Raw genomic sequence first — 26923 nt, forward strand, 5'->3', positions numbered from 1 at the left:
TAGACCATTGAATGCAATAATAATACATTTTCCATATCCTGTTCTAGATAAATCTTATTTATTAGAAAAGGTATCCATTGCTAAAATCTTCTCACAATTTGATTGTAAATTAGGATTTTACCTAATTCAAATAAAGAAGGAAGATAAACACAAGATTGCATTCAATTGCCCTTTTGGTCACTATGAATGGATAATAATACCTTTTGGATTGACGAATGCTCCATCTTACTTCTAGGAATGTATGGAAACGATATATTATGGTTGTGAAAATTTATTATGTGTCTATATAGATGATGACACTAATGTAACTCATTACCTTGTACATCATAGGCAATATAACTAGTTTTCTGAGTCAATTATTCGTAGCTGTCTAAGACTTGTTCCTTACAAAAAGAGAGGGATGCTCCTACTATAGGCATCATGATGTTTGCCATTAATGATGACACTAGTGTATTGAGGAAATTTTCCAATACGTAAATGAACTAGATATTGTGGTTCTAGCTTGGGGTAGGGTTTTGTAAGGTAGACATAAGAATTTTGACATTATTGGTGTCTGGTACATTAGGGGAAATGGCTTCTTCATCATCACTATATTCTTCTTAAACTTTCACTATAAACTGATTATGACTAAAACCTTAATAGGAAGTAGAGGGTTCAATAGCCTCTTGTATTATTACAAAAGGTTCATATCTCACAATTTGAGGAGTTTTAGGGAAAATATGTTATTTAGACAGAGCTTGAACTACAAGATCAATTCTAACCTCTTGCTGGGATTTACTACAGAATTATGTACCCTTCTACTCAATGGAGAGGAGTGAAAGAGATTGGTCTTCGATACTCCCATTCAAAAGGCTTTGTAGCTTGGTACATATTTAAATCCTAAAAATATTATGTGGAATCTTCAACTTGGTTTCTTATGAAATGGTGGTTTATAAGACATTGTAGGTTTCCTAGAAGATTATGGATGATCAAATGTTCTTCCAAAAGAATATCCTCCTTTTCCTCTATGATTTTTCCAATGGTTTCTTCCTCTTCCTGTATGTGTATAATTCATCATTAATGTGGGTAACTCCTCATCCTCTTCTTGCTCAAGTTGTCTTGCAGTATCTGTTAGAGTGACTTCAAGATCATCTAAAAGAGAATCTTCTTCTTTAGAGACTTCTTCTTTAGTAATAGGATCAAAAATATTATCTTACATATATAAATTGTTGGTGTAAATACGTACTTTACTATTTACACTTACTTAAGTTTACTTAGGTTAATGCATTATTTAATTATTTTGCATTATTTTATTTATTAGTCACCTAGGAGTTTGTGCACTCTTGTGAGTTGTCTTGATGACATCACAAGGGTTCGCGCCTCTTTTAAGCACATGTTGTCTACAACACAGGAATATTCTACACACATATGTCACTTTGACATTCTTATCCATTCATCTAGAATGTTGGATAAGGTGCTTAATTGTCTTATCTCCTAGTTGTTTCTAGAGACATTCTAGGTGCTTCCTAAGAGACCTTTATATATAGGCACTCCTAGTGTGTTGAACATCACATTTTGAATAGAGCAATGTATTTGAACATACTCTAATTAATTGATCATATCCATTTTTGGTCTACTGTGTGCTTGTGTTTGAGTTCTTAGTTCTTGGGTGAATTTTTCCCTTAGGCAAATTCTTACATGGTATCAAAGAAACTTGGAGATTTTCTCATCACATAACTGTTTCAAGACCATCATCTTGCTTCATCATCGCAGCTTGACTTTGGAGTATTGCAGAAATTAGGAGTGTCTAGCACCAGATCTGACCTCACCATGGCATCCAGAATGTTGATTCGGTGAAAATTGGCTACAAAGCTACCTACCCTAGGCAAAAGTTGATTGTGAGGCAAATTTTTTTTGCAAACTGGCACTTGAAGGACTGATTTGAAAAATTGGTATGATCATTTCAGATCTGTACATTTAATTTTCAGATCTACATTTTTTTCATCTGCATCTCAGCTATTTTTTTTTTTTGATTTCCATTATTTTCCAGAAATTTTTTTGGCCATGGGGCCATAGGAGAGATTTTTTGCAAGTGAAGATTAAAGCTTGTTGGTGCAAATATGATATTTGCATCACATTCAAAAGGTCCAAAAACCCCTAGATCGGATTTTGTTTCATCCAAATCGGACATTTGAGGCAAAAACTAGAGCCATTTATTTTTTGGAGGCGCGACAGCCATTCAAAAAAAATAACAGCAGCAACAATTTTCAAACAATGATATCTTCCTCATATGGACTCCTTTTTGCGAGAATTTTTTTTTGTTTTGGGATAGTATTTTGTGATCTACACATTCGTGTAGTTGGTTTGAGATCTCTATTTTTGAATATTTCTGCAACTCCAAAATCTCAAATTTTGCCAATTAAAATGCTTGGTACAGGCTCATCTAGACTCCAAATCAGGTTCCATTTTTTTTGAAAGTGCATATTTTTTTTGTCTACTTTACAGATCTGCAATCACATTATTGGTTTTTTAGACATAAATACTACTTTCAAAAATAGGCCCTAAATTGGCAAGTGGCTTTCAAGTGCCAACAACATCTTTTTTAGGGGGGATTCTTTGATCTTTTTGGAGGTTTTTTTGATTGGTCCATCATGGAAGAGTCCAATTTGATCTACTTGACATCGGATAACTATCAGGAATGGAGTCAACTTATGGTCAGATACCTATCTCAACACAATGCACTGCCATATGTGCTAGATCTTGAGTATCATGCTGACAAGAGTCTCATCATTTGGCATACTCTCTTTCTCTTTATGGTTGATGACATTCTAGATACAATGTCTGACATTAAGTCATCTAATCCATATGTTTTTTGGATGTATCTTTGGGAGACTTATGGAGATCCAAACATTCCTCCATTCTCACAAGATCTCATTCCTCCAATTGTAGCTGACTCCTCTTCCGATGAGATTGCACCTCCAGCTCCTGTTGCTCCTATTGATCCTATTTCAACCACAGATGCTTTGAAATCAGTGCAACAGAATACTTTATGTCTTCCTACACTACCTTGATGCGAAGACTTCCTTTTAGACATTGCATAGTTATTCATGGAGTCTCACATTGAAGATGTGGGAGACATTTTTGATGATGTTTGTCTTCTTTTTGAGGTAGATACTTCATCCTTTGCCGCAGTGACAGATTCATGTACTTCAACACTAGAGGGTACTCATGGTCTTCCAAGTGATGATTTCTTGCTAGACATTTCAATTCTATTCTTGGAGTCACACACAATAGATATGGGAGACTTTTATGATGATTTCTCGCTTCTCTTTGCTAAGGAGTCTTCTATGGTTGTTGGTAGGGCCCACTCTAATCCTCAACTCCATGTTCTACATGATCAATCCTTCCAAATTGGTGTGATTATGGATTCTTCTTTACAACATCTGTAGGAGGCCTCTTCATTAGTTGAGAAGACTATTGGTTTCCTAAAGCAGGATCTACCTCCTTCCTTGTTCAATCTACTCTTCTCTTCAGCAGTTTTGGAGGAAGCCATCATCAGTATCGACACAGGGACTTTTGAATAGGTTTTAGAGATACTAGTCATCATAGAGATTCCTTCTCCATCCAGGGGACGCATCTCACAGGTACCCTTGCCTTTGTTTCTTCCAAAGGGGAGGAACATCATCCAAAGGTCATGGATTAGCTTCTACGTTGAAGCATTTCTCACTGATCGACACATTACTTTTAAGGGGAGGGGACTACCTTTTCTCCTTCTTCTCCTTTTTGGGGGGGACTTTTTCCTCATAGGAGGTTTTCTCCTTCTCCATTCTTTCTTGTATATACATGGATGTATGTCATAATGGGGGGGTCTTGATTACTCCATCCATCCATGTATCCCTTTTATCTCTCTTTTTGGGGGAGGGTTTTTCCCATGAGGTTTTCTCTCTTTCCCCACTTTATGAGAGATTGCATTTTCATTATGTACATGGGTACCTAATATGGCCTAGTAGCTGGGACCCATTATGCATTTTCTTCCTAGTTTTGTAATCTTAAAGGCATTCCCCTAAGTTGCACTTAAGGGGGGGTGTTGGTGTAAATACGTACTTTACTATTTAAACTTACTTAAGTTTACTTAGGTTAATGCATTCTTTAATTATTTTGCATTGTTTTATTTATTAGTCACCTAGGAGTTTGTGCACTCTTGTGAGTTGTCTTGATGACATCATAGGGGTCCGCACCTCTTTTAAGCACATGTTGTCTACAACACAAGAATCTTCTACACACATATGACACTTTGTCATTCTTATCCATTCATCTAGAATGTTGGATAAGGTGCTTAGTTGTCTTATCTCCTGGTTGTTTCTAGAGACATTCTAGGTGCTTCCTAAGAGACCTTTATATAGAGGCACTCCTAGTGTGTTGAACATCACATTCTAAACAGAGCAATGTATTCAGACATACTCTGATTAATTGATCATATCCATTTTTGGCCTACTGTGTGCTTGTGTTTGAATTCTTAGTTCCTAGGTGAATTTTTCCCTTAGGCAAATTCTTACATAAATATTCCTCTTTATCTACTCCATCCCACCATGTTGCTGTGGTAGGATCAGAATATAAAAATTTGACATCTTTTTTGTGGCAAGAACAATTAGGGTCTTTATGGCCAAGTTTGTTGCAAATACAATAGATGATTTATTGATATTGTGGGCAAGAATGAGTGTGCTTGTGAAGATAGCAATTTTTGGTGCATAAGAGTGGAGGCAAGGAAAAGTTCTAGGTTGGAAACATAATTTTTATGCTTCCTATGATATTTTTTCATTTTACACTAACATTTGACGAATGAATTACATCCATAAGAATCAAGGAAAGGAGCTATATGATGTGCTTCATATTTTTTAAATTTCTCGTGGTACTTGCTATCATCAATGAATTTTAAAATTTGTTGGCAAACTAAATGAGCTAAAAAATGGGACACTCTTCAAGTTTCAAAATCCTTAGATCTAAGTATGCCATAACCTTATCAACAATATTATATGGAAATTCCCTTCAATATATTTAGTTTATACCATGTCAATGTATTTTTGTTTAGTAAGCTATTATATTTTTTTCTAAAGTCCTCACAATATGCAAAAAAATATTTTAAATCACAATATTTCATCACAAGTATGTTCTTGATTGTTCGTTCTTGTCTATATACAAGTTTGGGACAAAACTAAATGACGAGCTCATTCATTAGACACTTGATTAGAACTAATTGGACTACTTGTTGTATAATTTGACCAGTGATGGGGTCTACCATAGTCTAAGTTTGGAAATTTTGGTAAACATTAGCTTTCTTTTCCGATTCTCTTTTTCCATTCTACCAAGCTCTTGATATTCCCCATAAATAATTTGTAGCAAATTTACATGTATTTTCATCAAAGGTTCTAGACAATGTGACATAGTACAAGGTAGGAGAATCCTTAAAGGAAATGTCCTAGCCCCAAGAAAATAACCACATAATGGAAACACAACAAGAGATACAAGATTTGATACCAAACACAACTCTTTATTCATAAATCAATTGATTACATGCAATGTGCTGGGTTGTAAGGCCTTCTCGATTATGACAAAATGCAAAGCAAGTAATAGTTCTACAAGTTCCTCAAGATCCAAACAAAACCCTAGTGAGTCCAAAACCACACTCTGGTAGAAACCTCTAAGGAAGATCTAAACTTGTTCTCGCAAGCCCACCAAGCAATCTCCTTGTACTCCATGCCTCAACTACTAACTCTTCTTAAAGTTTGCTCATCTTCTTCATCCTCTTCTCCAAGATGGATGATTCCAACTTGAGACTCCACAAGACCCACTACTTATACACTACTAAGCCACAAGTCTCCTTAGAAAGTTACAAATTAAATAAACCCTTATGTTAAATATATGCTGAGCTGGAAGTTGGCTTCTAATAGATATTATATACCAAAATACCTTAAAAGGCTTATAACACTCATTAAATACACATAGAATAAATAACCAAGACCGAAATAGGTTCAAAAAAACTCCTAAAAATGCTCCATATCATGATTTCATGCAATATGTGTTAATTGCCCCAACTCAATCAAGAAAAATGTGCAAGAAATCCATCCCACAAGTTAAATTGTCAAGAATCAACAAATTAACAAGCATTGTTGAGCTCCAACAATCATTTTTGAGTTCCTCACATGTTGAGCAACAATGAAGATGCTGAGAAAGCCTTCAGTGACTGAGCTCTTGAACCAACACTACACCCAAGAACTACCTAGTAAAGATCGAGCACTAGTCCTTCTATGACTAAATTCTCCAACTCCAAGGCCAAAGAAACTTCACCCTGTAGGATTCCCAACTACCCTAGGATGCTCTTGCATCAAAATGCTCCTATGGTAAGAAAAATATTTATCCGTCCTTCTATTTATTCTTAGGATCATCATCATGACCAACATCTAAGTACCAAGGCTAGATGTTAAAACTAGTCTGCATCATTAAGAGTATGTCACTTCTTTTTGATTTCTTGATTTACAAGCTTGTGTAAAGAGGTGGATAATTCTTGTAAGGAGTGATCTATAGAGTCAAAAGTTTGAGTCAGGACATTATGATTCTCTTTGTATGCTCTACATGACTAATGACCTTATGCATATTATCTGCATTTTTTATGCAAGTTGTTTAGTATTTTTTGAGACTATAACTTAAGTATATTGAGATAAAACCCAATCTCAATAATCCCATCATGATTTTCTACAATTGCATTTTTGAATTTATGTACATTTGTATGAGTGGATATAGAAATTTTCTTGAGAGAAATAATATCTATATAAAATTCATGTATAATTTTTTGCAAATGTTCACATAAACTTGCAATATAGTTTATTTTCTTAAACTTATTAGAGGGTTCTCTTACTTTAGTTGTCTTAAGCTAAAACACATATTGAAACACAAAAATATTACCATGTTCTATTTCAAATTTTTCTTTTAATGATGGTCATCCACCATTCTGGTAGTATGTATGCTCTTGTTCCTTATGTTAGACCAATGTTTCTGCTCAAGGGAGTGGATTAACCATATGACAAAAAAGATGGTTAGTACACTTCCCTTTCCCCTTTCTTGTGGATTTGACTTGCTTTGATTCTAGTATACTAAGGCCTATATTAATAGGAGATTCTTCTTCCATTTTGACAATAAGATGAGATTTTACTTGACTCCCAATACTACCATAAGAAATGAAAGAAGAGTGACCATCTTGGTATTGTTATATAAAGGGATTATGAGTTCTAGAAGAAAGAGATTGAGGAAAAATGTCAATATGATTATGAGACACGTGGTGAATTATCTTAGTGGTCTATAAAAGTTTAGGAGTTGCATGTTTGATCTAGTTATGTTCCCATCATGTAGGTATATCAATAGTATTGACATGACCATTTTGTAATTGTACTTCTCCATTTAGTGTGCTAGCATAAGGAAAATTATCAAGTATGGTAGGATTATTGGTATTTTTCATACTATACAGGACCTGAATTTCAATTGAGACATATTTAAAATGTCCAAATGTTTTCATATCATAAAGAGAATTAAGGACACCCCAATAATTCAATGACCCATACTTAACTTTAGCATTAGATTTATCTCTAGGACCAATAATAAGGTTAAGATAATACGTAAAGCACACAAAGTTTTTTGACATTATGGAAATATTGAATAATTGACTAGCATGATTGTAATCTACCTATATTATAGCACAAAGGGCTAAATATCATATATGTTTAATATTTTATTTAATTAATGAGTGTTGCATAGTTACTTTTAATGATAAAAATTGGAAGGTTTCAAAAAGTTCCCTTGTAGTAACAAAAGGTGTTAAAGTAGGCACCTTATATCTTTATATAGGTTATATTGTTCCTTCTACTTTGATTGTTTCAGGGAAAATGAATGTTTGGAAACAATTGTTGCAGTTGAGCAAGGAGAACAAATAGTTGCTATAGATTCTGATATAGTGTTGTGGCACAACAAAATTGGGCACATGAGTGAGAAAGGTATGCAAGTACTTCATTCAAAACAAGTTTTATCAGGTCTAAAATGTGTCAATATGGATTTCTATGAAAGTTGTGTGTATGGAAAATAAAAGAGAGTGAGTTTTGTGAAGACTCGAAAGGAAAATAAAAGTGAAAAATTAGAGCTTGTGCATATAAATGTATGTGGACTAGCTCAAATATCTTTTGTTGGTGGCTCTCATTATTATGTTATGTTTATTGATGATGTAACTAGAAAAGTATGGCTTTATTTCCTTAGAAATCTGATGTATTTAAAACTTTTAAGAAATGGAAATGCTTGATTGAAAATGAGACTAGTAAGAAATCAAAATGTCTCTGATATGATAATGGTGGTGAGTATTGTAGTCATGAATTTTAAGATTATTGCTCCACTAATTGTATTCATAGAAACAAAATTGTTCCAAGGACTCCATGGGAAAATGGAGTGGCTGAATGCATGAATAAAAAAATAATGGAGTGTGCAAGTAGCATGAGGTTGCATACAGGTTTTCCCTTAAACATGTGGGCGAAGGTTGTCAAAACTATTGTATATTTGATTAATAGAGGTCCCTCTACTCCTTTGGGCTATGAAATTCTAGAGGAAGCATGAATTAGTAAGAAGGTGAGTTATTCTTTTCTCTCAGAACCTTCGGTTGTGAAGCATTTGCTCATATAGATTCTGAAAATAGAACCAAGCTGGAAGCTAAGTCAAAAAAATGTGTATTTTTGGGATATGGCATTAATCATTTTGGTTATAGGCTTTGGAATTTTGAAAATTGTAAAATTTTAAGAAGCAAGGATGTCATATTCAATGAGAAAGTGTTGTACAAAGATCTATTGCAGCAATATGAGAAGAAAGAAGATGATGATGTAGTGCTAGATGATACTCCAAAAGCTAATGTTCCAATAGTTTCTCATGATCTACAACAACCATAACAATAAATACCACACACCCTAGTAAATGTTAGATGGTCAACAAGGCTAAGTAGACCTCTAGAAATATTTTCTCCTTCTTTGTACTCTATTTTACTAACAAATGTTGGTGAACTTGAATGTTTTAATGAAGCTATGTAAGTGGATACAAAGATTTAGTGGGAGTCTCCAATAAAAGAAGAAATAGACTCTTTGCTGAAAAACAAGACATGAGATTTATGCAAGTTGCTTGTAGGTAAAAAGGCTTTACAAAATAAATGGGTTTACAGGTTAAAAGAAGAGGGTGGAGGTAAGAAACAATTTAAAGCCTAGTTAGTGGTAAAATGACTTGCACAGAAAAGAGCATTGATTTTGATGTGATATTTTCTCCTGTTGTTAAAATGACTTCTATTCGCACTATTTTAAGTATTGTGTTTACTGAAGATTTCCATTTAGAGCAGCTTGATGCTAAAACAACCTTCCTTCATGGTCATTTGGGTGAAGAGATATATATGGCACAACCATAGGGATTTGAGGTCAAAGGTAAGGAGAACTTAGTTTGCAGATTGAAGAAAAGTTTATATGGCTTGAAGCAAGCACCTTGACAATAGTATCTAAAATTTGATAGGTTTATGTATAAGCATGAATACAATAGGTGTCATTTAGATCATTGTCTTTATTTAAAGAGGTTGGATGATGACAACTACATTATTTTATGTTTATATATTGATGATATGCTTGTAGCTAGGTCTAACATGGATCAAATTAAGGAGAGGAAATGCCAGTTAGCACATGCATCTTTTATAAAGGATTTGGGGGTAGCAAATCAAATCCTTGAAATGGAGATTTGAAAAGATAGGAAGAATAGGAATTGACATTATCTCAGGTTAATTATATTGAGAAGGTGTTACAACATTTCCCTATGGCGAATGCTAAAGCTATCAACACACCTTTACTTAGTCATTTGAAGTTGACTAAGGAGATATGTCCCAAGAAACAAGAAGAAGAGGATAAGATGTCTAAGATATCTTATGCTTTAGCTATAGGAAGCTTGACATACACAATGGTATGTACAAGGCTAGATATTGTACATGTAGTGGGAGTCATTAACAGGTATATAAGTCATCAGGGGCTTGAGCATTGGAATGTAGTAAAATGAATTCTTAGATATTTGAGAGGAATAACCAATAAATGTCTACATTTTGGGGGCTCTACTGCCAATTTATAGAGATATGTTGACTCAGATTTGGTAGGGGATATTGATACTAAGAAAAGTACTACAAGTTATGTATTTACCATTGGTGGGGTAGCAGTGAGTTGGGTTTCTAGGTTGGAGAAAATTAATTCTTTATCCACTATAGAGGTAGAGTATGTTGCTACTAAAAAGGTAGCCAAGGAGATGATATGGCTTCAGTTCTTCATGGAAGAAATGGGACACCCTTAGAAGGATAATTATTTTTTCGTAGATAGCTAGAGTGTCATTCATCTTGCAAAGAATTTATCTCTGCATTTAAAGACAAAACACATACAGTTGCAGTACCATTTCATTCATTCAGTTTTGGATGATGGATAGTTAAAGTTGAAGAAGATATATATACAAATGATAATATAGTGAATATGTTTACAAAGGTAGTGACAAGGGAGAAGCTGAACTCCTCTTTAGCTTTGGTTGGTGTTGTAGATTGAACAAAATAAAAGAATAACGAAGTCTAGGTGGTTTGATATTCCAATGGGAGCTACATGTTTAGTAGTGTTATGATCAATCTCCAAGTGGGAGGTTGTTATTTTAGAATTTGATTAGTCTCCAATTGGGAGATTCTTGTGATGTGGAGACTAATCAGACTTAGAGTTTTATTCAATATAGTTTCCCTCCAGATTATTTCTACGAGGGTTTGGGGGTAGCACCCCCAAGATGGGGTCAAGGGGCAATGCCCAAGGTGTGCTCCCTGTCGCAATGCCCCTGAAGCCAAAAATGGACTTATATTGTAAAAGGTGTTAGCTACTATTTTTATATTAATTTGGCCCTAATTTTGTAAGTAGAAAAAAACTTGTATAAAAAGGCTTAGGGTTAGGCATTTTCATAATGCATGATGCAAAAATTGGTTCTTGTGACGGTACTGAGTTGTAACAGATTATAGATTATAATCAAGTTGTAATCATTGGATACTAATAATATTGGAGTTTTTTTTGGTGGATGTAGCCCAGGGATTGGGTGAACCATGTTGAATCTTGGTGTCTTGTGTTCTCTTATGTGTGATATATTATTTTTTGATATTGGTTGTATTTTCATGCAACTGTTATTTTTGTTTGAGGTTAATCCTAACACTAGATGTTGGTGATGGGACAATATGTGCCATTTCTTCATGATCAAAAACATATTCCCATGTGAGTGGTTTCCACCAAGCCAAAAGATTAAAGTGATATCGATTATTCCAATCTTATCAGTTGTCATCACATGTCAAGTGTGGTCAAAAGTAAGATTATCACTTAAGCTTCATGCTTGTGATGAATCATACACAAAATTCAAGTTAAATTTTTATGACTAGGATTAACTTTATTAGGACCATCATATATATAGAAATCTAATAATTGTTCAGCATGTAGGGCAATGCACATAATTAGCCATGTGAAGAAAGGTTTCTTTATAAGATCAAGCATTAAGAGATAATGATGGTTTTTTTGACTTGAAGGATAGTGAATTCTCCATAGACATCATTTTTAATCTATCCTTCTATTATAAATCCTAGATGCATAAGTATGTCTACAAAATAATTTGCACAATGTAGGAATTTAGTGTTGATTCCACTCTTTAGACAACTTCTCTATGTAATTCCATGAAGATTTATGAAGTAAACATCAAATTCTTTGGATAAGTGGAATCCTAGATAATGTGGACGATTACAAGGATTCTACATGAAAACACCTGGGTTATGTCTACTCAGATAATCAACAACAATATTATATTTTATATGAAGGGAACTCGCCTTAATATTACAAAGACATAACAAAAACAAAGAAATAAAAAAAAATTATTAGAACAAAATATGGGCTTATTATTATCACCACAAATGTAGATTTATAGAATTTTGAAATACAATATGCAAGCCCACATGGATGCCTTCCTTAAAATAATTTGCAACATGGAGCTATGAACTATCACCCAAAGTTGTCCTAGACAATGTACAAACATTCCTTAAATAGGTTTCTTTACACTGCCCAAGAAGTTTCTAGACATCAAACCCTAATCCTTGAGACCAACTAACTCTAAAATTACAAATAGAGTTGGCCTAATACACCTTTGACACTGATTATGAAAATTTTAGTTGACCCAACTTCAAAAGACCATAACTTTTGAATCATTGCTTTGATTGGCTATTATAACCACTTTTTAAAATTCTCAACTTTTGATCTATAAGGCCCCACTCAAGAAAGCTTTAGTCAACCCCATTTGGGATCCTATTCGAGGCCTCTAAGGTCTTCAATAGTGAGCCTAAAGTTTTTATACCAAAATTACACACCAAAAATTTGTAATAAATCCATGAATACTCATGATATGAAACTGATCCTCAACTGGTAGGCTGATATATCTAAAATGAACACCCACCTCTAAAATTAGGACATTCTAATCTTGTACGATTGACTTACTAAATAGAAAGCCTTGAGAAACAAAAATTTTTCACTGAGACAACCCTTATTCAAGAAACAAAAAGGAAATATTTTTGGGTGATGCAAGATTTCTCCTACACCTAGGATGCTCCTACATCAGACACTCAAGGTAATTTAAGAAGTGACCCAATCATGTCTTAGATGTTCAAAGGAAAACCAAGGCAGTTAACCTCCTCTCTTGATAGCCATGATGAATCTTCTATTGGCTTCCCTTTCCATTTGACAAGGTGTTCTTCATAGATTCTATTCCTTGTAGTTTTTCCAACATGATTGCCAATATCTCCTCAATCTCCTTTGTAGTTGAACTAGCTGTTGGAATACTCCACTACACTTCTACAACTTCTTCTCCATCACCTCCTTCATAATACTTTGTCAAATATGAAATATTAAATACAGGTAAAATATTCAATTTAGCAAGCAATTTCACTTCATAGGAATTTTTAGAATCATGCCTATTCACTATCTTGCATGGTCCAAACTTCTTCATTTTTAGCTTATTATATGTACCCACTAGAAAATTCTCCTTTCTCAAATGAACCATGATTTCATCTCCAATATGAAATTCCTTATACCTTTTTTTCACATCTTCCTTTGCTTTATATTGTGTATTCATCTTAATAATGTGCTTCCTCACCTCCTCATGGATATTCTTCAAATATTCAACAAAATCTTCTGCTTCATCACTACTTATTTCTCCTTTCTTCAATTTCCTCAATTTAGAAGCATTTCTAGGAATGTTTCCATATATAATATGGAAAGGCAATTTACCAATACTCGTATTGACATAATTAATATATGCAAATTCTCTATGTGGTAAAATCAGATCCCAACCCTTTGGTTTATCTCCAACCAAGCATCTCAACAAATTTTCCAAACTTTGGTTCACAATTTCTATTTGTCCATTAGTCTATGGATGATGTGATGAACTGAAGTTAAAATCTATTTTCAATTTCTTCCACAAGGTACACCAGAAATACTCAACAAACTTGGTATCTCAATCTAAAACTATACTCTTTGGAAAATTATGTAGTCTCACTACTTCTCTGAAAAATAACTCTGCCACATGAACAATATCACTACACTTCTTGCACAAAATTAGATGTGTCATCTTTAAAAATATGTCAACCACCACAAATATTGAATCATACCCTCACTGTGTCCTTGGTAAATCAATAATGAAATCCATGTTGACATCCTCCCACCACTTCTCTAGTACATGTAATGGCTGATACATCCTAGTATTTCACTTCCCACCTTTTTCCATTTGATATACTCTAAAACTTTGCACAAACTTCTTCACATCCTTTCGCAGCTATGACTAATAATAATTCTCAACAACCAAGCAATGGTCTTATACAAAAGCTATCTTCTACTAACCACATCTACAACTTTGTTAGACTTCCCACTCCTATCTTTCAAAACAAATATATAATTATGTAAAAACTCAACCCACTTCAAATGTCTTTGGTTCAATTTTCCTTGGTTCAATTTTCCTTGACTATTCAAATATTGCAAAGCTTGATGATTAATATACAAAACAAACTCCTTAGAAAGAAGATAGTGTCTCCACTTCTTCAATGCATAAACTATAGCATACAATTTCTCATCATAAGCAAAATATTTTCTTTTAGCATCATTCAACTTCTCACTAAAAATAAAATAGGTCTACCTTCTTGGCTCAAAACAACTCATATTGTAGTACTAACTAGCATCACAATCTACTTGAAACACCTTATTAAAATCTGGAAGTGCTAAAACAAGCTTCTCTATAACTTTCTATTTCAATAGATTAAAAATCTTATCTACTCCTACAATCCACCTAAAATTTTCCTAACCTCTCTCATTGTTTCAGCCAAGGCTGACAAATACATTTTCTTTGCATAAAAATGTAATAAATGGAATAAACATTAAGAAACTAATGCCTATTCCTACATGATCATGCAAACTTCAAAATATGAAAGAAAACATGCAAATAAGGACGACATGAAATAACAAATATCTTAAACTATTGAAAATAACACCAATACAAACTTCACAAAATCATCAAGTGTAGATGATTTCACATTATGGGATGTGGTTGCTCACAAATCTTGTAGCATAACAATGAGGTAGATGATGCTTGTGAAAAATGAAGAGAGAGCTCTCCATTTATAGGAAATGAGATGCAATGGACGGTTGAGATTAAAGGCAAGATGAAGGTTTAGGATCTCTCAGGATCAATGAGGTGTCCATGAGGTGGAGACCAAGTGGACTCCATATGAATTAGGGTTTTGACCATTCAAAGAGGGCAAGATGCTCACACATTTTTGAGCAACCTTTGATGGTGACATGTGCAAGAGGTGTGAGAACCATGGCTTCTCACACATGTGTGAGACACCTTGACTCTCATGCAAGGGGACAAGTGTGCAAGAGGTGTGAGAAGCATGGCTTCTCACACATCTGTGAGACACCTTGAATTCATGCAAGAGGGAAAGTGTGCAAGAGGCATGGAAGAAATGAGGGATGAGGAAAGTGTGAACATACCTCACACATGTGTGAGCACACACTTAGGATTAAAAGGAGATTAGCTAGGTGATTAGGAAAAGCAAGCATGATTAAGAAAGTGGGTAGGTTTAGAAAGGCTTTGTTAGGTTAGAGTAGTGAGGTTAGGTGAGGGTTAAAGGTAGGAGCCATGTGCTCAAATAGGATTAAATGTAATATTTAATTCCAAGTGGGATTAGGAAAGGGATTAATTAAGTAAATAAAGTACTTAATTAAAGTGAATGGGTTAGGATGCAAGGGGAATAGGTTAGGATTTAAGTAAACCTTAGTTTATTTAAATCAAGGAAAGGGGAACATAATTAAATAAATGTAAAATTTATTTAATTAAAGGTAGGATAATTAAATAAATAATAAATATCTATTCAATTGGCTAGGAACTAGAATTTGGAAAATTTTAGGTGTCTACATTTTGCCCCTCTTTCATATAGCATTAGTAATGTTATATTAAAGAAGAATAAAATATAGTGGCTAGGAGGACAAGACTAGTAGCATGATGCCCCAGTCATGGAAGGATGAGGAAGGATGACGAGGATGTGAGTTAGGAGAACACAGATGTTCTCTCAAAATGGATGTGAGGATGGAAGTGAGTGGAAAATGATAAGAGTGATAAAGTTATGCTGCAATGGTGTGAAAAACCTAAGTTTGATATTGTACTCAACACTATGCACCAAGGTATGAGGAAACAAGATGACAATGTGTCAAATACATGAAAATAGGGGTCTAATACAATCATATGCCTTATGAAACCATGATATGGAAGACCATGATTCCTGGGGACAATGGGATGCAAAAACCATGATAAATGCAAAAAATACTAATGCATACAAGTAACAAGCAATCATGCACAATAAACCAAAAGCAAACCAACATTTTTCCCCTACTCAAGCTGAAAACCCATGAATGGGTTGATTGATGATGATTGATTAAGGATGGCAAAGCTAACGATAAGCATAATGCACATCCAAGGATTGGGAAGGATTCATCCCATGATAATGGTTGAATATGGATTATATGCTGATTGGGTCAAATTGATGAGTTGATTAAAGATTGATGTCCAAGATTGCAAGATTAGATTGATTGGATTAGTATTGATTGCAAAGTGAGATTTTTTTTTTTTTTTTTGATTTTATGAAGAAATTTGGTTGAAACTGAAATGTACGTAGAATAATGAATGTGTATGAGATTGGAAGAATGATGGTGGTAGGATGAAGAATGAAGATAGTATAATTGAATTGATGGATTAGAAGAAGGGAAAATTGATTGAAATAGAGGATAAATGAATCAAATTGAAGTGAATGGAAGAATTAGATTGAATGTGATACGAATGAATGGATAGAATGAATTGAATGGATTGGGACCAATGACAAGGGAGATCTAAGGCATGGTAAATGGAGGAAAAGAAACATGAGTCGGTGGATGAAAGGAATGGTGAAAGGATATGAGGGGCCAAATGATATGGTATTGGAAAATGTGGATCCAAGGACCATGTTTCAAAGGAGTCCAAATGCCCCATACCAAGGAGAGGAAAATGGAAGAAAAGATGGTGGGAAAGGATATGTGAAAATAGAAAGGTGGTACAAAGGCTAGCATATGGAGGAAAAGATGGCATGTGCTCTTCTACATCATGTATGAACATTTTTGTTGTTGTGCCTCTAATGGTGATCACAAGCATGGGTATGAAAGGGGAATGAATAAGGGATATGGGGGGGAGGGTATGAAAAAGGGATAATGATATGAAGGGTATGAATGAAATGTGGGATATGATGTAGATGAAATGGATGGGATAACCAAGATCAAGTACATATGAAAGGGGGATGGAAGTATGTAGGTGTATGGATGGAAAATGGACGAATGAACATGACAAGGACTATGGGATGCAACAAAGGGATAGCATGTCAAGATCAAATATATGGAAGGATTATGGAAGTATGTAGAAAAACTATATGGAGGATGTGCAAGGGAAATGTCAAGTGCATATGGATGGATGAAAGGAAAGTGAAAGTCAAGATCAAAGATGGAGGAGGATCATGAATGGTAGATGGAAGCATGGAAAGTATGTATGAAAGAGCGGTATGGATGGAGCTTGCCCCCAGTGTAGAGTGCAAGTGGAAGAGGAAAAGTGAATGGATGGATAAGTGCACGTGGAAGACATTAAATACATGATAGGAGAAAGAAGGGAGGACTCAAGAATCTATTTTATATATCCCTTGACATTTTTCTTTCTTTCTTTTTTATTTTCAAGGGATTTTTACTATTTTCTCATAGATGTTGGTAGGATAGTGAAAAGAAGGACGATGGCTTATGAAATGATTTGGATTAAGGGGGTGGAATGGGTGGGAGGAAGACATGGTTGATAGATGCTAGGTTGGAACATTTGTGAATGAGTGGAGGAAGGAGGTACAAAGATTGTCATTGGCACACACCTTGAAGGGTGATGGAAAGGAGGAAATGGTGGAGGATATGTAGGAGAGAGTTTGAATTTTGGGATATAGGAACCCAAAATGGATGAAGGAGATGATGGATTTGGGGTGGTGGATTCGGGTATATAAGGACCCAAAACGGATTTGGAAAATGGAAGCTTGGATGGATTATGAATGCAGGAAGCCTTTGTATTTGTAGAATTGGATGTCATTTGGAATCTTTCTTTGAAATTCATTGCTACATTAAGTAGCTTTGGTATCCACAAAATTTTTGCATTTTTTATTTTTAGCTTTTGTGGCCTTTTGATTTTGCTTTGGATCAGATTTTTCTTTTCTTGGACATGTCGTTTAGAGGGGACATGTTGATCCTTTTGATTTTGTGGATTTTTGGCTTTATGCTCTTTTTCTTTGGCATCCAATTTGCTTCCATTGGCTATGGTAGGGGTGCATGAAGGTAAATGTGGTGGAGAGCTTATGGATGGTGAACATTGGAAGGAATTCAAGGATGTGTGCCTTTGTTGATCTTTATTAGGAGCATGATGGGATGACATAGAAAACATGGGTAGGGTGTATGGATGTATGTAAGGACCCAAAATGGAAGGAAGGAATGAAGGGTTTGGCAGTGGAACGTAGGGACCTAAAATGGATGGAAGTGAGGAAGGAATTGGAATATGGATATAAGGTCCTAAAATGGACTTGGAATATGTAGGATGAGAACATTTTGGTTTGGATGGAGGAAATTTTGGATTTGGAAGGAGTAGAAGGCGTACCAACATCTTGAGACATTATTTCTTCAATGGGATACTTATCATTTGTAATACAGGATGCGAGTCCATGTATAGGGGGTGCATGAGTGGATTGGATAAGTGTGATAAGGTCATGTGGAGGATTAGGATCGTCAGGGGGATTATGAGGGATAATAGGATCTTGAGATGGAAGGGGATCATGAAAGGCAAAGGAATGGGTGCTTTGATCTTGACTTAAAAGGGAATCATGTAGTGGAATTAGTGGATCGTGAGATGAAATAGGATGATGAGATGGAATGGAAGGAATGAAACCATGAGATGGAGTGGTTTGATCTTGACATGGAGGAATATTAATGGACGGAGTGGAAGGCATTTCTTCATGAAGTGGAGGATCTATGGAGGCTAACTCGTGAGATGGAATGGAATTGGTAAGGGGTGTAGTACATGGAATGTCTTGATCTTGATTAGGAAGGGGATCATTACATGGACTAGGAGGGATAAATGGATCTTGAGGGATAAGGGAACGATGGGATGGAGAAATGCTCAAATCTAGAGGAGAAGAGGAATCTATAATGTCATGCTTTGGAGGAGGGTCTTGAGATAGAATTGGGGGTATGGCTTTGGATGATTAGCTCACTTCATTTTGTATTTTACACTTAGCCAAGAATGATGAGAAATACCCCTTACAAGGTGTGGAGGATGTGGATTTTGGAGGATTAGGATCATGTGAATGTGGAACTAGGGGTAGGGGATTGTATGGAGGGTTGGGGTTGGATGGGACATGAGGTCTATGGTCTTCGAAACATGGAGGAAGAGGACACATGTCATGGAAGGTGGAATTTTTCTGCTGACTCACTAGGAGATAACTCTTTAGTTTCTCCATTTCCATGGCAAGGGAATTTGTGTTTGAGGAATTTTGTGGGCTATGAATGGAATTGTATGTAGGTGAAGGATAAGGAGGTGGATTTCCCTTGTCAAAGGTAGAAGAATAATGAACATGAGATGGATTTAATATGGAGTGTTGAGGATGAATTTGATATGCAGGTTGAACAAGAGGTATAACTCCATATTGCCTTTGAAGATTGTCAACCATTTGATTAAGCAAATTCAGATGCATGGATGCTAGAGGAAGAGTAATGAAATATTTGATAATGGATGGAAGATGAACTTTGGACTAGGAGCAATTATGGATTATGTGTTAATGTGATTTGAAATGGATTGGACTTGATATTGTCTTGATTTGATTTGATATAATTTGATATTTAATTTGGTTGGATGAGGGTTTGATTTGATTTGATAAAAAACCTATTATATTGCAAACAAGTGAATGTGGAATTTGAATGAAAGTCCAATGGTGATGACAATGCTCCTATGTCCAAAGTAGAAGATGTGAATGAAATTAGAAAGATTGATGATGGATGAAGATGTAAATGGATCAAATTAAGAATTGATTAGAAATGACTGAATTTGACAAGGAATTGGATTAGAAGGATGATGATGTGAAGGATTGAATTAAGGATGAATTATGAGATTGGCCAAGGAAATTGAATCTGGATTTGGATTATTGAATCATGATTAGGATGAATAGTATGGATTAGATTGAATGATTAAAAAGACAAGGAAATGATTTGGATGAATAGAGATGATTAAGACTTCAAGGGATGATTTGAATGTTGAAGACAAGAGATGTATGAGGGTGATGACTTTGATGGAAAGAAGATGTGATGTGGAATTGATGTGGACAGATTGACTAAGAGGACCTAAACCAAGACTTTTTTTTGCTGTTTTTGAGATTTTTTGATTTTTTTTGGATGTTTGAACTTTTACAAATTTTTTGGATTTTTATGTTTTATGATGTTTTTGGATTTTTAGGTTTAAGATACAAAATCAAACAAGGAAATATGTACAAGGAAAGTGTGTTTCAAACACTCAAGAACGTCAAACACACCAACAAATCTATAAGGTTTTGACTAGGATGTACAAGGATCAACTAGAGGGCGTCCTCGATATACACAAGGTATGTGAGGCCCAAATCTGTAGATGAAAGAAAATAATACCACAAAGTTGGGGGGAGATGGTAATGCAAATCTCCTCCTTCACTACCCAAAGGTATAAAGTTCTTTGGGTCTTAGCCAAGAGTGACAAGATTTTACTTCCAAGAGAGGTGTCTTTCGATTCACCTCCTGATTTTTATACTCCGCCAAAACACTGGAGTTGAGGTCATCCCAAGGGGTAATGAAATCCCCAAGCAGACCTCCAAAAAAAAAGGAAAAACAAGACCACTTATTTCTTGTGCACCCAAGATCACCCAATGGCGTGAGGGTAGAGAATACATAAGTGGCCTCGAGGTTTAAAAGACACGCACTCTTTCCCAATGAAACTTTTGGTTTTGTAATCTACTTGAAGACACATGTGTTTAAAGCATACAATGTTCTTTCCAACTTGAAATTGTCAACAACATAAATGAAAAGTGCAGATTCATCAATAAGAAAGTAAATCGAGCATGTGCATAAACAAAATTGCTGAAAATGAAATCAATTTCCTTTAAGGTATTCAAAAGTATGTGAGTTCATTTTAAGCACCAATTCCAAATGTTTGCTAGCCTAAACATACATGTCTATTTCCTTAAGGCATTCAAGAGCGTGTGAATTTTTTTTAAGCACCAAGCCCAAATGTTTGCTATCCTAAACATGTATGTAAATTCCCTTAAGACATTCAAGATCATGTTTGATTGTTTTAGCTTTAACCATGCATTCAAAGACAAGTGTTTAAGCATACAAGTTCATTCCCCAAAATAAATTTAAGACAAAAACCTGCAAGCAATATGATTAGTGAGTAAAATATCCCTGCAAGACACAACTTAGTGCATCGAAAATGTAGAGAAAATGTGAAACAACCCTACAATGAGAAGGTTAGCATAAAGTTTAGTCTTTGATAGGGGAAATAGGGATATAAATAGCATCAAAATATCATGAAACTAGCACCATGATGACGGGCTCGAAATCAACTTTCCAGTTATATTTTGTTTTGCAAAAATGGAACCATATGCTCAAGTTATGAGCAAAAAACCAAAGGTTGCTCCTTATGGCCTAGAAGGGCATGTGGACTACTGATGCAGTGCTAACATTAGCAACCTATGACCAAAAAATTGATGGTTAGGGACATATCAAGAATTTTTGTTTTGTTTTTTTTGACATTTTTTGAGAAAAAAAAAACCAAAAAAAAGGGTTACATCTAAAAGATTTCATTAAAAAGATAAGTTTTCATTTTTTCTTTTTAAAAAATGTTTGACAAAAAACAAAAATTGATACTTCTAAGTTTGAAATGAACTATCAAAATAATAAAAAATAAAAAATAAATTTATGGGCCTTGGGGGTGTAGGGCTTTGGGCGAAGGAGGAGTGGTGGGATGAGGGTTAGCAGGCAGAGGGAGGAAGGGAAGCGGTGGTTGCAGATGTTTGTCGAGCAGAGGAAGTGTTGCGTGGTGTAGGGTGGAGATAGTGCGGGAGGAAAGGGGGCCGCAGTGGTGGATGAAGGGTAGCAACCACTCGTGGTGGTTAGTTTCAGCGAGGCTTTGGCGAAGGGGAACAAATTGTTTGCAGAGGTAGCAAGGAGCAGCTCGGCTGCAAGTGGGGGTTGGGTTGGTGGTGCAAAGCAGCAGGGTAGGGAGGGTTATGTAGGAGAGGTGGTCGAGTGGACTGGGGTTATGCTTGTGATGAGTGGTGGATAGGTGGAAGTGGTGGTTGAGAGGTCAATGGGAGGAGCAGGCTTTACGGCGAGGCGATGCAATAGACAAGCCACGGTGAAGGGATTAGCAGCGAGAGCAGTGCAAGGGGGTTTTAGGTAGGAGTTGGTGCCTGCGGGGAGTGGGGGAAGTGGTTTGGTGGAGGAGTGGGGTTGCGGGATGAGCAAAGTCTGCAGTGGTGGTGCCAGGATGAGCAAAAGTGGCTGACGTTCATGGGAGGTCGTAGGAGAGGGTCTCGACTGCATCAAGAAGTGCAAGAGGAGGTAGTGGAAGAGGCTAGAGGTGGAGGAGGTGTCGAGGGCAAGGTTTCGGTAGAGGAGCCGTGGCAGGGAGTAAAGTTGCAGGCACACAGGGGAGGGCCAGTGGTTGCGATGAGAAGGGTTACAGGCCGCAGGGGCAGCACTCGCGGGTGCTGCCAGTGGTGGCGCCTACAGGTGCCAAGCCTGCTTAAACCTTCAAAAAATGATTTTTTATTTTTTATTATATTTTTTTTGAATTTTTTATTTGTTTAAATTTAAAATTAAAAAAAAATAAAATTAGATTTAGACTTTTGACAATAAGTGATAAAAAACAACTTTTTATCTATTTATTTCCCTACCACTTTTTTTTATAACTTATATATATGTATATAATAAATATATATATAGAAAAATATATTTACAATATTAATATATATACAAAAGTGATTAAAAAAAAAGACAAGGAGAACATAAAAAACACACACCCCTTTTTTTTTAGCTAGTATTTGTCTATCAACAAAGGAGTATTTTTTTTTATAGCTTTTCCTAATAATGAAGAGTATATTCAATGTATATGTACCTCTACAACTTGGAAATAAAGCGATAAGAAAATATAGTGTTTTATGTCAAAAAACCTTTCCTTATGCACTCCAAACACGATGATGGGCTCTATGGCTCGATTAGAGGCTCCTCATGAAACTTGATTTTCAAATGCAAGCTTTCAACCTACAAGCTTGAACACTCACACATTAACTCAAAAATACATTAAATGGTTAGTTCAAACCCATGAAGTGGGTCCCAGCAGGCGTACCAAAATGTATTGCATAAAAATGTAATAAACAGAATAAACATTAAGCAACTAATGCTTATTCCTACATGATCATGCAAACCTCAAAATATGAAAGAAAAAATGCAAATAAGGATGACATGAAATAACAAAGATCTTAAACTATTGAAAATAACACCAATGCAAACTTCACAAAATCATCAAGTGTAGATGATTTCACATTAGGGGATGTGGTTGCTCACAAATCTTGTAGCATAAAAATGAGGTAGATGATGCTTGTGAAAAATGAGGAGAGAGCTCTCCATTTATAGGAAATGAGATGCAACAAACAGTTGAGATTAAAGGCAAGATGAAGGGCTAGGATCTCTTAGGATCGATGAGGTGTCCATGAGGTGGAGGCCAATTGGACTCCATGTGGATTAGGGTTTTGACCATTCAAAGGGGGCAAGATGCTCACACATTTGTGAGCAACCTTTTATGGTGACTTGTGCAAGAGGTATGAGAAGCATGGCTTCTCACACATGTGTGAGACAACTTGACTCTCATGCAAGGGGACAAGTGTGCAAGAGGTGTGAGAAGCATGGCTTCTCACACATGTGTGAGACACCTTGACTGTCATGCAAGAGGAAAAGTGTGCAAGAGGCATGGAAGAAATGAGGGATGAGGAAAGCATGCACATCCCTCACACATGTGTGAGGAATCTATGAGCACACACTTAAGATTAAGAGGAGATTAGCTAGGTGATTAGGAAAAGCAAGCATGATTAAGGAATTGGGTAGGTTTAGAAAGGTGGGTTAGGTTAGAGTAGTGAGGTTAGGTGAGGGTTAAAGGTAGGAGCCATGTGCTCAAATAGGATTAAATTTACTATTTAATTCCAAGTGAGATTAGGAAAGGGATTAATTAAGTAAACAAAGTACTTAATTAAAGTGAATGGGTTAGGATGCAAGGGGAATAGGTTAGGATTTAAATAAACCTTAGTTTATTTAAATCAAGGAAAGGGGAACATAATTAAATAAATGCAAAATTTATTTAATTAAAGGTAGGGTAATTAAATACATAATAAATATCTATTTATTTGGCTAGGAACTAGGATTTGGACAATTTTATGTGTCTACAACATCTAAAAGATTTGATACACTTTATGTAAAAACTAGCTAGTCCATGGAAATATCTCACCTCAATCACCCTTCTTGGAGTAGGCTATTCAAGGATAACCTTCTCTTTCTCAGGGTCCACTTTTAGACCTTTTGTTGATACTACAAATCCCAAGTACACCAACTTCTTTACAAAACTACACTTCTTTAGATTCATTAGCAGCTTTTCTTCTCTCATCTTATCAAACACCTAACGAATTACATCAAATTCTCTTCCAATTTCTTGCTAAAGATCAAAATATTCTTTAGATAAACAATGAAAAAATTACCTAGAAACTCCTTTAGTACCTTATTAATGAGCCTCATGATAGTGCTTGGTGCATTGGTTAACCTAAATGGCATAACTAAGCACTCATACAATCCTTCCATTGTCTCGAAGGTATTCTTCCACTCACCTCCTTCTTTGATGTGAATTTGATGGTACCTACTCTTCATATCTATTTTTGTGAAATATATAGCTCCACTCAAATAATCCATAATATAACCCACCCTTAGCAATGAAAATTTGTACTTGATTGTGATCTTGTTGATAGCCTACAAATCTATGCCCATCCTCCATTCTCCATTTTTTTTGGTGCTAATACTAGGGTACGTGCAAGATCATGGTGTGCCAAAAAGTGGCGATGTGAAAAATATTGGAGTTTTAAAGCATCTAAAAGTGTTTCAAAATCCACTCTAGCTTTTTTCCAGCCATCCTGATACCAAAGCAAAAAGGTGATACCAACCCTTTTTAGGTATGTAATATTATATAAGATACATGCTCCCATATTGAATACTCGATATGATATCATGTATCTAATATAATATTGGGTACCTAGATCCTGTGACCACAAATTTAAAACCCAAAAACTTGAGTAGTTATTTTTCATTATTTCTTCTTTGGTTTTTGTGTTTGCTTGCCCCCATTTTGGGTATACATTTGCAAATTGGGTATATGTTTTAGGAAACCTCAAGTAAGTTATATATATATATTGTTTATTTGATTTTTTTCATTGAATTATATTTGAAATTAGGTTTTTTAAATAGAAATCACTAATTTTTTATTTTAATTAAAACTACAAATACAAATAGTAATTTTTGGATTCTTTAAAATTTCATAGGCATGGCTGATGTGAATGATGTTGATAACACTAAGCCATGAAACATAGCTCCTCAAAACACTCCACCAAATGATCTAGTACCCCCTCAAAACCCTCCACCAAACGATCCACTACCCCCTTAAAACCCTCCTCAAATTGAAGATTTAATACAACAAAATCTTACCAATTTGAGGGGTTTTCAAGCCACATATAACAATATACCTACATTGGCTCCCATGTCATCCAAATTAAACACCATAGTGGATGATATTGAGGCACTTACTAATGAACAAAATGGTACTCTTCACTAGTGTGAGAAAATGTATGCCATGTTTGATGATGGGTTAGACTATGATGAGGTTGCAACCCTAAAAATAAGTTAAGATGATATAGTTAATCTTTTTGTGAGCCTAAAAATTGGTTAAAAAGTAGAACACAAAAATCTCAACTTATTAATTAAATGGTGCACAAATGAGGCTATGTGTACAAACTTTTGGGATCATTGGTGGATGGTTTTTGAAAAACTTCCACACATCAATTTAGAGGTCCCATTCTATTTCATTATAAAATTGTATGTTGAATTTGTGTTGGGCCTCAAGGTGAACTATTGGAGCATGAGGCCCAACATTGGTGTAGGAGGAGGAGCTCCTTAAGATAGACCCTTTTCCCAATAGAAGAAAGTTGGAACTCTTGTCCCCCCTACTGATGTCTCCTCCTTCTCTAGTGTAGCATCTTGATACTATTACAAAGGCTAGCCTTGAAACTATTAGAGCCATCAATAGATTGAGTTGCTTATTGATGTCCCAGACTAGGTCATTGTTGCCTTCTCTTGTTGATGATGCTAGCACAATTTCATCTTCAATGAGCTCATCAAATTTTTTTGTGCCCCATACTTGCATAACATAGAACGATATTTGTTTAGGTCCCATTGGGAATCATTTTGAGTATTAGTTTCTATTTGCAGAGGATGATACAACTGATACACCTATAGAGACTGCACACCCTACCGTGAGAGAGAAGGGACATGTAAAGCCATGGGATCCTTTTGTGTCAATATGTGTATACATTTTTTGTTATGACATAGTTGATTTATAGTTAATCTTTTTAATAGAATAATTTTAACCCATACTGACTTATGCATGTATGTGATCTTCATTCACGTTTAGTTGACGATTGAGGAGGAGCTCAGATAGGTTGATGATGTCACACTCTTGGCTATCTAATTTTTCCTTGAGACATCTACGGTACATTATGTTATGTTCTCATTATTTTTTTATTTGGTATTGGAAAGTATATGGTTTCTAAAATTTCTTTTCTCTTGTAGGTATCACTTGTCAATGTGGGGCAGAGTGTGGGAGGCGAGGCACAACCCATTGACATGGGAAAGTTAATTAGGTCATTTTAAAGTGATTAAATATTGATGCATTCTTACAAAATGTTTGTGCTAATAAAATTTAATTACATTCTTTATTGTACAAGGCATGGCTGCTAGTGATGAGTCAAGGCAGATTTGACATCGTAGAACCTCTGGCATTTGCATTCTCAATGAGAGCCTCATCGTATGCATAAGTATCATTTATTTTTTTTTTCCTTATTTTCATAAAAGATTCAAAACTG

Source organism: Cupressus sempervirens, chromosome 3 (genome assembly GCF_028749045.1).
Source record: "Cupressus sempervirens isolate cs-2001-9-10 chromosome 3, ASM2874904v1, whole genome shotgun sequence".
NCBI classification, from domain to species: domain Eukaryota; kingdom Viridiplantae; phylum Streptophyta; class Pinopsida; order Cupressales; family Cupressaceae; genus Cupressus; species Cupressus sempervirens.